Genomic DNA, 10,577 nt, shown 5'->3' with positions numbered 1-10,577 from the left:
CTGTATCATGGCTGACCCTGTGCTCTGACCCCATACCTGGGATATGCGGAAAAAGAATTTCACTCTGCTGTAACATTTATGTGACAAATAAATGCTTTTTCTTCATCTTCCAGCACAATAAAAATCCAAGTCAGCTAAGGAATGCCATAAGAAGACGATCAACGTTTTGGAATGGGTCCAGTCAGAATCTAAATCTAAATCCTATCGAAAACCTGTGGAATGACTTGTGCCCAGTGCCCAGGAGAGCCCATGCGGATTGATAGATCTGGAGCATTTTTGCAAAGAAGAGTGAAATACAATTCCCAAATAAAGATGTGCAAAGCAAAGGGTGCTTTAACAACGTATTAGTTAAGGGGTGTGCACACTTATACAATCAGATTATTTTAGGTTATTGTAAGTATTTTCTCCCTAAAATATTTCTGTTGCTTTTTCACATTTAAGCTGGAAAAAAAAAAAATCTGACACGATTTATCTTGACTTCCTTTTTTAACATCACAAAAAAAAAGAAAAGAAAAAAACCCTGCAATTTTAACAGGGGTGTGTAGACTTTTTACATCCACTATATCTAGCTGGATAGCTGTCTGTCTGGCTATCCACTCAGCTATCCAGCTGACAGAGTGTCTGGCTGTCTGTCTGTCTGTCTGCCTGTCTGTCTGCATTCCTCAAGTCCTTGTCAATCACTGGAATAACTGCTCCTTGATTAAGGAATTGTATAAAGAATGTGTTAGAAGCAAATACACACAAAATCATACCACACATGCTACAAATCCAAGACTTGACAGCATAATTATTTATTCATTAAATAACGCCATTTGTTCAAATAAACAGCAACCATGAATACATTTCTGAAAATGAGAACGGACAGATTACTACCTGATCTTGGATGGCAGAAGTAGACCACTTCTTCACTTCCCTCCCTGCTGAGAGACGGAGGGTCCGGTTTTTATCACCCTGATAAAAAGCCCAGCAGCATGTTCACGTCATGCTTTAGCACAAAGCACACTTCCCATTTCACACACACACACACACACACACACACACACACACACACACACACACACACACCCTTCTGAAGCCCATTTTCTGCAGCTCTCCAGTGCAGATGGGCTACAATATCACATCAAAGAGTGCTTAATGTTTTAGTGCGTCTCTCGGGTTTCGGCACAGTATCGAGTTCAAAACTGTGCTGCGCGTCACACTTGGGTTTTTTACAGTAGACCGAATGGATCATGGTCCATAATCAGATTAGCACTGGCTTAATGTAGAACAAATTTCACAAGATCCAGCATCAAAGAGCTGCCACACACCCGCTTCTTTCCTAATACAGTATTTAGACTTATTCTAGACAGATACAGAGACAGATGGCCATCCATAAAGCTATTAACGAAAATATGTGTGCCACCATTCATTAAAGCCAGACAAAATTGGTGTTTTTCGATATCAGTGCTTCATAGAGGCTCAGAAACAACTCGGCGTACTTTGGGGTGATATAAACATTGCTGAATTGGAGGCTTTTCTCATATACACAGTTTGGATGATGCTACAGCTGTTAAGGCTACAAGTTTACCTCAGACACCAAACATGTTTTGACTGATCGCGTTAAAGGGGAGTTAAACTGTGTACATTTACATTTTTGGGGGTCAAAATGTTGCTTTGAAGGTATTAGAGTTAAACATTCGGGAGAGAAAAACAGACATGCTCTATTTCTAGGTGTCATCTGTCTTCCATAGCGTTTTGAACTGTCTTGGTGAGGCAAGGAATAACTCAATTCAGTATTATTACCTCCCATTAAAATGGCAAGCTATTATAGTTAGCCTGGAAATGGTAATTAATCACAGGATTGTAAATTCCAAAACTAAAAAAAACAGCTTGATGGCTTCCATGGCTTGTTTTTTTTTTTTTTTTTTTAGGAAATGATGTAAGAACACAAACACAAAAGAGCGAGCTGCATGTCCAGATTAATCAAACCTAGTTTCCTCTCTCTCTCTCTCTCTGTTTCCTCATCTATAATTCCTAATCTTGTTTCGTTGCTGATTGTGAGCACTGCATACATAATAGACATCCCCGTCCCCCTAAACTCCAGTCCTGCACAAATAAACACACGAACCCTGATCATCCATCTTCCTCTGACTCTTACAGAGCCACAGCATGACCAGCACGAGCACGGCTTCTGTTTTCTGTCTCTGTGCAAGAGGAGACCAGGAGAAACAGCGAAAACAAATAAGAAACACAGCAGTACAAAGTAAAATGGAAAGATGAAAAGGGAAAAGGTGACGAAGGAACCGGAAGATTCATCACAAGATTTAAGGAAGCTATTGCAAAAATGCTAAATTAAACTGTGAAGCGAGCATCACATTGAACGCTCTCTCTCTTAACTTTACAGTGTTTTTGGGAAACTTGACTGTGAATAATTAATGCTAGAGTTAGAGATGGGGTCTGGGTAAGGGGTGGATATAGAGTGAGGGGTGGGATTAGAATGATTGGTGGAATTAGAGGGAGGGGTGGAGTTAGAGGGAGGGGTGGGGTTAGAATGATTGGTGGAATTAGAGGGAGGGGTGGAGTTAGAGTGAGGGGTGGGGTTAGAGTGAGGGGTGGGGCTATAATGTGGGGTGGGGTTACAATGATTGGTGGAATTAGAGTGAGGGGTGGTGCTAGAATGTGGGGTGGGGTTACAATGATTGGTGGAATTAGAGTGATGGCAGGCATTAGAGTGAGGGGTGGAGCTAGAATGTGGGGTGGGGTTTAGAATGATTGGTGGAGTTAAAGTGAAGGGTGGAGCTAGAATGTGGGGTGGGGTTAGAATGATTGGTGGAATTAGAGTGAGGGGTGGGATTAGAGTGAGGGGTGCAGCTAGAATGTGGGGTGGGGTTACAATGATTGGTGGAATTAGAGTGATGGCAGGCATTAGAGTGAGGGGTGGAGCTAGAATGCGGGGTGGGGTTAGAATGATTGGTGGAGTTAGAGTGAAGGGTGGAGCTAGAATGTGGGCTGGGGTTAGAATGGTTGGTGGTATAAGAGTGATGGCAGGCATTAGAGTGAGGGGTGGAGTTAGAAAGAAGGGAGGGGTTAGAGTGAGGGGTAAAATTAGTGATGGGAGGAGTTAGAGTGAGGGATGAGGATAATGAGGGGTGGGGCTTGAGTGTGGGGTGGAGTTAGAATGTGGGGTGGGTTTAGGGTGATGGGAGGGGTTATAGTGAGGCATGGAGTTAAAATAAAGAGTGGAGTTAGAGTGAGGGGTGCAGTTAGTGATGGGAGGAGTTAGAGTGGGGGTGGAGCTAGAATGTGGGGTGGAGTTAAAGCTGCCTAAAAATGAAAGAAACCTGTATGTTAAGTGTTTAAAAATACACAATGAATGAGTGAATGAATCCATGACCAAGGAACAAAATAAATCAACAGATTAACAAATTCGGAGATAAATTAATTATCAAGCAAATAAATAAACGAACAGATGACCAAATAAAATAATCAAGCAAAAAAGGAAATGAACGAATTAATGAATGTACAAATAAATGAATTAAAGAACATAGGGTGAATGAATATATGAATGAACAAACAAACAAGTGAGTGAATAAGCAAATGTTTGAATAATGAAATAAAAAATGTGTTGAATGTATGGATGAAAACAGGAATATTAACAAATAAATGAATGAGACAATAAATAAACAAATGAATGAACGACTGAACAAATTACCAAAAAATAAATAAATGGACAATAAGATAAACAAACAAATGAATATGTAAATGAAATTTTTTTTTAAAAACACAACTAAATGAATAGATGAATTCAACATAATATAAACACTTAGAACAGCAAACGTAAATGTAAATCAATTTGTTTATTATGAAAAAGCTCTACTGGACCCTCCCTCTCATCCCTTATTGACCAGAGAATTTCTGATATGCTCCATGCAGCGTTCACTCTCGCCATACGTTCGTTTGTATTCAATAACTACAATAACAGCACTCCCTCCAAACAATGACTCCGTTTACATGGACAGCAGTAATCTGATTACTGACCTTATTCTGAATAAGACGATATTCTGATTAAGGTGTTTACATGAGTTGCTTTTAGAATATTCTTTTCATGTTCCTGTTTTACATGTTATAGAACATAGAGCGATTAACGGCACACGTCATTACGCCGTCCGACGTTCCCTCCAGAATTTCACGTATCGACATATAGTTCGTCTTCGTTATGGTACCGTATACAATTTCGGGTGTTTTATTTTTAATCTTACGAAAGCTTCAAGTGCAGTTAATTATTTGTTACACTATACGTGCTAATAGACAACAGCTTGAAGCCGTGAGCTGCGTCCCAAACCGCGTATTTACCGCAATACATGTATTTCACCTACTATACAGCAGGTAAGTACGCGGTTTGGGACGCAGCCGTGCTCTCTTGTTTACCGTCAAACGGTCGAGCGCTGCCGTGTGTGTACGTGTCCTGTCGCAAAATGCGGTGAAATCTCCCACACGACGTTGATAGTGTGATTAAGGTGTGTACGTGTCTGTAATACACGTCGATAACGCGACTAAAACAGGAATACTCCACACGTCTTAACTCAATCTGTGTTTGTATGACTTTATTCGGACTAAGGTAATCAGTAATCACTGTTTACATGCTAGTTTCTTAATCAGAGTGTCGTCTTAATCGGGTTCATATCGGATTATTGTTGTCCATGTAAACGTACTGAATGGCGGAAACATTTCTAGAGTGGTATAGTATAGTAGTGTAGCGTAAATTTGATTTCAGACTGTTTGAACTTTGCGTGTAGAGGTGAAATATGAGGTGTTTTTTGTGGACGGTGTGTAAGGAGTGTGTAATGACACTGAACGCAGCTGAACTCTTTCAACGACGGCTTCAGTCGTTGAGAAACAGCTGCTGGTGTAAGCAACGGTGAAAACTCTAATGTATAATGAATGTGATAACGATACGAAATAAAGTTTTGCGCTGTTGCAGTAAACCACAGTAAATCACATTTTTCAAACAGGGCTTCAGCAGGAAGTCTGTTTAAACAAGCATGCTAAAATGTTCACAGCTGAGATTTATTAGGTCGCGATTTCAAAACAACGTGAAGCTGAAATAATAAGTTAAAAGTTTAAGTTGGCGTGCGCCTCGGCTAAATCATTAATGAACCAATCGCTTATTGCTTAATCACTCCGATAATAACGCCCCAGCAAAATAAACCTTCTCGCTAGTACGTACATTTTTATTTTGAATTAAACAGTTGAATAGCCACAGGCGACTGTTTTCATTTATTCCGCTACGAGAAACAAGTTTAACAGACAGAGCTACATAACTCATGGGCTGTACTGTTTATTTTCATGCATTGTAGTTTTATAATGAATCGATTGTGCTTTTATGTATTATTATAAGCCCTTTTATACAAATGGATCTGTAGAAAATGTCCGGGGAGCAAAACTTGTGTCGTCATCCTGTACAAATAAACCAAACTGAGTGTGCATGTGTGTGTGAGCGTGCGCATTTAAATATAGCACGCTATAACGTTATATCCGAGATATTTCCTGTCTCCGGCGGTCTATATTAGGGGTAAATGAAACTTGAATCACAAACTTCACGTGATATCAGCACTATCTTTTTTTCCCCCCCTTTTCTTGTCATACTCATGCTTTACCTCTGATTGTTAAGCTACGTTCACACATACAGTGCTGTGTGTTTGTCGCTGTACTATGAAGTCACCATAGTAACATTAATCAGTGAACGACACGACTAGCATTCCACTTTAGACAACAAATCAGGCTTTCCTGTCTCTAAAATGAAACATTCTGGAGGAAGAGCGCTTGCATATAAAATTCCCCAGTGTATATACGCATCATATCCTACGAGCTGAAGACGCTGAAGCCGTTGCGACTATCTATCTGCGGCGAAAGTGCAAGTGCTGGTTAGCTTAGCTTAGCTTACGGCCTTAGCGTGTTTGAAGCAAAATAATAGCTAGCGAGTACAGGAGTGTCTTCATTCCCGTTGGTACTCACTATACCAAGCTGTTCCAAATTTGCATAAAGTTGAACTTTTCTCAACTTTGTCACAGCGCTGGACACGCCCACATCTAGTCACCAATAGTCGCCGTCGCTCGTGTCGTCAGAAGTCACCAGCTCTCGTTGAAAATTAAAGGTCTCCGAGTCGCTGTATGTGTGAACGTACTTTTACAAAGCACTGACACTGGAGACTCCTTCAAGAATGTACCAGCGCTGTGGTATAAATAACATCAGCTAACATCAACAAGCCAGCTACTTAAACATTAGACTCTGCTAGGCTAATGCTAGCTATTGGTACCATTACTTCGCAGTTGCACCTATTTGTTGTTAAATAGCAGGCCAGTTTTTCTCGGAAGCTTTTGATAAAGAAGTGCAGGGATGAGAATATATCAGTACAACGATATGCTGTTAGAATACCGGAAATATGTTGAAAGTTAAATTGTTAGTTGTGAAATATTTTAGATTGTTAATGATATCACTATACTGATGTAGATGGTTCTGGCGCTTCATATCGCTTCACCCCTTAATTCATTTGTATGATGTAATCTCACTTTGCCCACTGCATGTGCACTTTATTTAGAGAGCAGAAACAAAATGATCTAATTAAAATACCCCCCCCCATTTGCCCCTATATATGTCACTGCCTTGGATAACCTTTTTAGCCCTTTCGCTATGATTAAAGGACCTTCGGCACTCTTTGTGTAGCACACCAGAGGCTCATTTCATCCCCTGTTTCCAGAGAATTCTCCAACCATGAGGCAAAGGCTCCCTGTTGTCAGAATTCGGACGTTTATGAATTGTTTTCGCTGCTAATGTATCTCTGTTCTGGCCTCCGTGAGCTCAGCCGTAATAATTAAAGACACACTGTTTCACCAAACCACATTAATCAGGCTTTATGCAGACTTTGAAGCCTTAATGGAAAACAGCCACGGTTAAGTCTGCTCTCCGTGTGTTTATTGTGTCTGGACAAATTGCGGAAAGATTCTGGCTCTGTATGCTGCATTACAGAGTGGTAATCAGTCAGGAAATCACTAAGGAAGAGAGGAGATTATCAGTGGTTGTGGGTTTGAAGATACTGTCATGGTTGTTTCAAGACAGAACACAAACTGAGGCTTGTGGGGTCAGATATACATCCTCTGAAGCTTGTTCTCTGTATTGTTGGTGGTGTTGTGTGGATGTTTTAGTTGCAGCGACTCATTTGCACTGAGCTGTTTTCTGCTTTTACTAGCATTCAGGACACTGAAGCAATAAATGAATAGTGAACTGAGGACATCAGTTAATTATTCAAGACATTGTAATATAGAGTATGACAATGGGGCGGCTGTGGCTCAGGCCGTAGTGCGGGTTGTCCACTAATCGTAGGGTTGGCGATTCGATTCCCGGCCCACGTGACTCCACATGCCGAAGTGTCCTTGGGCAAGACACTGAACCCCAAGTTGCCCCCAATGACAAGCTAGCACCTTGCATGTCAGCTCTACTACCATTGGTGTGTGAGTATGTGTGAATGGTTAAAAAAGTGCTATATAAGCACAGACCATTTACCATGAACAATATATGTACACTTAAAGGAAAAATCCATTCTATATGAATCTTTATATTAATCTTCCATGACTTATTTTTGATTCAAAGGCAGTTTTTTTTGTTGTTTATTCTTTTCATCAAGATGTTCGTCTCTTTTCACTTTAGTTAACAGTTTTCTACATTACCCACAATGTTGTTCGACTGCCTGCTGATAATGGAAGTCTTGATTCAGCTCTACCTTAAGAGAGCGATGCAGCAGAGCTTTAATCCTTTAGTCTGTCCAGCTTTCTCACCTCTTCATCTGTACACTCTGCTCAAACAGATCAGCTTCCAAAGCTCCTATTAAACACCATTATACTGTGTATACTATCATGTCCCCCTGTAACGTCAGCTTGGTACACACCCACTAACTGCTCATAGGTATAATGAAAATACAGCACCAACCAACTAATCGGCACAAGAATTGCTAATCACATCACAAATATTTTAATATAAACGTATGTAAATGTGTTTCAGAGCAATTTTTACTCTTACTCTTAGATGTAGGCTTTCAGGGGGGCATGGTGGCTTAGTGGAGTTTGCATGTTCTCCCAGTGCTTCCTCCGTGTACTCTAGTTTCCTCCCCCAGTCCAAAGAAACGCATTGTAGGCTGATTGGCATCTCCAAATCGTCTGTAGTGTGTGAATGTGTCTGCGATTGTGCCCTGCGATGGATTCGCACCCCGTCCAGGGTGTTCCCCGCCTTGTTCCCAAGTCCCCTGGGATACGCTCCAAGCTCCCCGCGACCCTGTGTCAGATAAGTGGTACAGAAAATGGATGGATAGATGTATGCTTGCACGTGGTATTACTGAAAATCAGTAAAGAAGAGCAGAGAATAATCAGTGGTTGTGGGTTTGAAGAAATAGTGGTTGTTTCTTCAGGATTGTGGGAACTCGCACAATTTTCTCTCTTTTCTTAATGGTGTTACCAGGACTGACCTATTCAACTCTGTAAACTCAGCAAGTGACTATGAAAGAAGCCAGCAGAATGTACCAAAATTATTGTTTCAAACATTATCGCATTTAGGGATTTACAGTCGGTTTAATATATAAATTTCCCTGTTATTCACTATCAATGATGAGATGATGAAAATGATGGTGGTGGTGGTAGTGATACTAGTGGTGGTGATGATGTACAGAATTATTTCTCCATGCAAGTCCTGGTCTTTTCCAATACGCATATTCCGTTCCATTTTCCATTTTCTGTAGTCATCACACTCACGTCTGAACCGTCAATCAGTCTGTTGAAGATAAAATAAATACTGAGAGATTGTGAGCTTTAATACACGATGTCCGAGGGAGTTATGGCTATTTAATTTTTTTTTTAAAAAGAACCATTTTTAAAGAAGACATTAAAGTACACAGTATACTTGTGGTATGCTGGTAACATCCAAATCTCTCTCTTTTACTCTGTTTTCTGTCCACCACTTCATCTCCCTCACATTTCTCCTCCCATTCTCTATTTACAGGACTACACACATCCTTAATGGCTAGTCACAACAGAATTAGCTGGGTTTGTAATGTTTTAGCCCTGCATGTCATGACCCAGGCTCTGGCAAAGACACACTCACTGAATCCAGGGATTACTGTGTTCAAAGGTTAAACAGGCTTCTTTTTTTCTTTCTTTAATCAGAAATACTCTGAGGGATTATGATGTCTTAATCTATTGTGTATTTCAGTGGTTGCTAAAGATACTCTTCCAGTAGTGTATCATCAATTCTACATTTCTGGTGCATTTTTGTGCTTCTAATTTAAAGCTGGGTATTACATATATCTGTAATAATGTTACTGTTGACATAATATGTTTATTAGACTAATTCACTAATAATACACTCTTTAAATTGAGTACATACTGAAGGCATGTTGATAATATTACACAGACACGCTCTCAGTCCAGGGATCTGGGGACCTGGGTTTAAGGTCAAATTGTCAGTCATGTTTAATCGTAAAGACATTTCCAAATTGTGTTGACAGACACTTGATTTTCTTTCTCTCTTTTTTTATTTACTTTAAAAGAAGATATGTGTTTCATATTAAAATGATGCTTTAGAACAGAAAGCGTCTAAACCAATGCTATGAGATATTAAGGATGATTAAGGATAGCTGATAAAATTGTGGTATAACTAATAATATCACTACACACAATATGGTTTTAAATGTTTGTTCATAGCTGCATATATTCATATAGGTTAATATATGATTTAACAGCTTCCCCAGAGAAAGTGCCTGTAGTCCATATTTTTGAGGCACAGCACCACCTGGTGGTTTCTTCTGCACAGCACCACCTGGTGTTGGACAGTTACAAAGTAGCTTCTCACTAGAATTTTAGCAACTTACCGATATTTAACAAATTTAAAAATAATTAGACATGATATACATAACTTATTATTATATAACTGTGATATCAAGGATGCACCATGTAAAAATAAATACATTTATTCCTGATTATGATATGAGATAAACAGATGTATGAATGTTTGAGTCTTTCTGAAACATTTAAAAATAAAAAATAAAAAACTAGATTAGAAAAATCTATTTTACAGCTATGCCTACAGCAGTAAATGTGTGTTAGTGATAAAGTTCAGCTTTAAGTAAAGTGCTTCAGTGTTGCTTTCATAATAATCCTTCAGTAGTGCTTAAAGTTCAGTCTTTTCCCCGTGTTACAAAATCCTTTCCACAAGTAGTTGTAAATAGCTAGGGACTAGGTTTACAACGCCTACACATATAGAACTATAGGGATGATATATGAGGTGAGGAACACTGCTTCTGATATTCATATCATTTAATGTGAAATGAATACTTTATCCCTCTACTGCATGAATAATTACATTTACATCACAAATATGTTGAATAAGTTAATCCATCCACCCATCTATCTTTTATACCGCTTATCCTACAGGGTTGCAGGGAACCTGGAGTTTATCCCAGGGAGCATCTGGCACAAGGCGGGGTACACCCTGGACGGGGTGCCAATCCATCGCAGGGCACAATCACACACACATTCACATCCCCATTCATACAC

The sequence above is a fragment of the Ictalurus punctatus genome, chromosome 23 (genome assembly GCF_001660625.3).
Source record: "Ictalurus punctatus breed USDA103 chromosome 23, Coco_2.0, whole genome shotgun sequence".
Taxonomy (NCBI): domain Eukaryota; kingdom Metazoa; phylum Chordata; class Actinopteri; order Siluriformes; family Ictaluridae; genus Ictalurus; species Ictalurus punctatus.
This window is presented reverse-complemented; position numbering follows the sequence as displayed.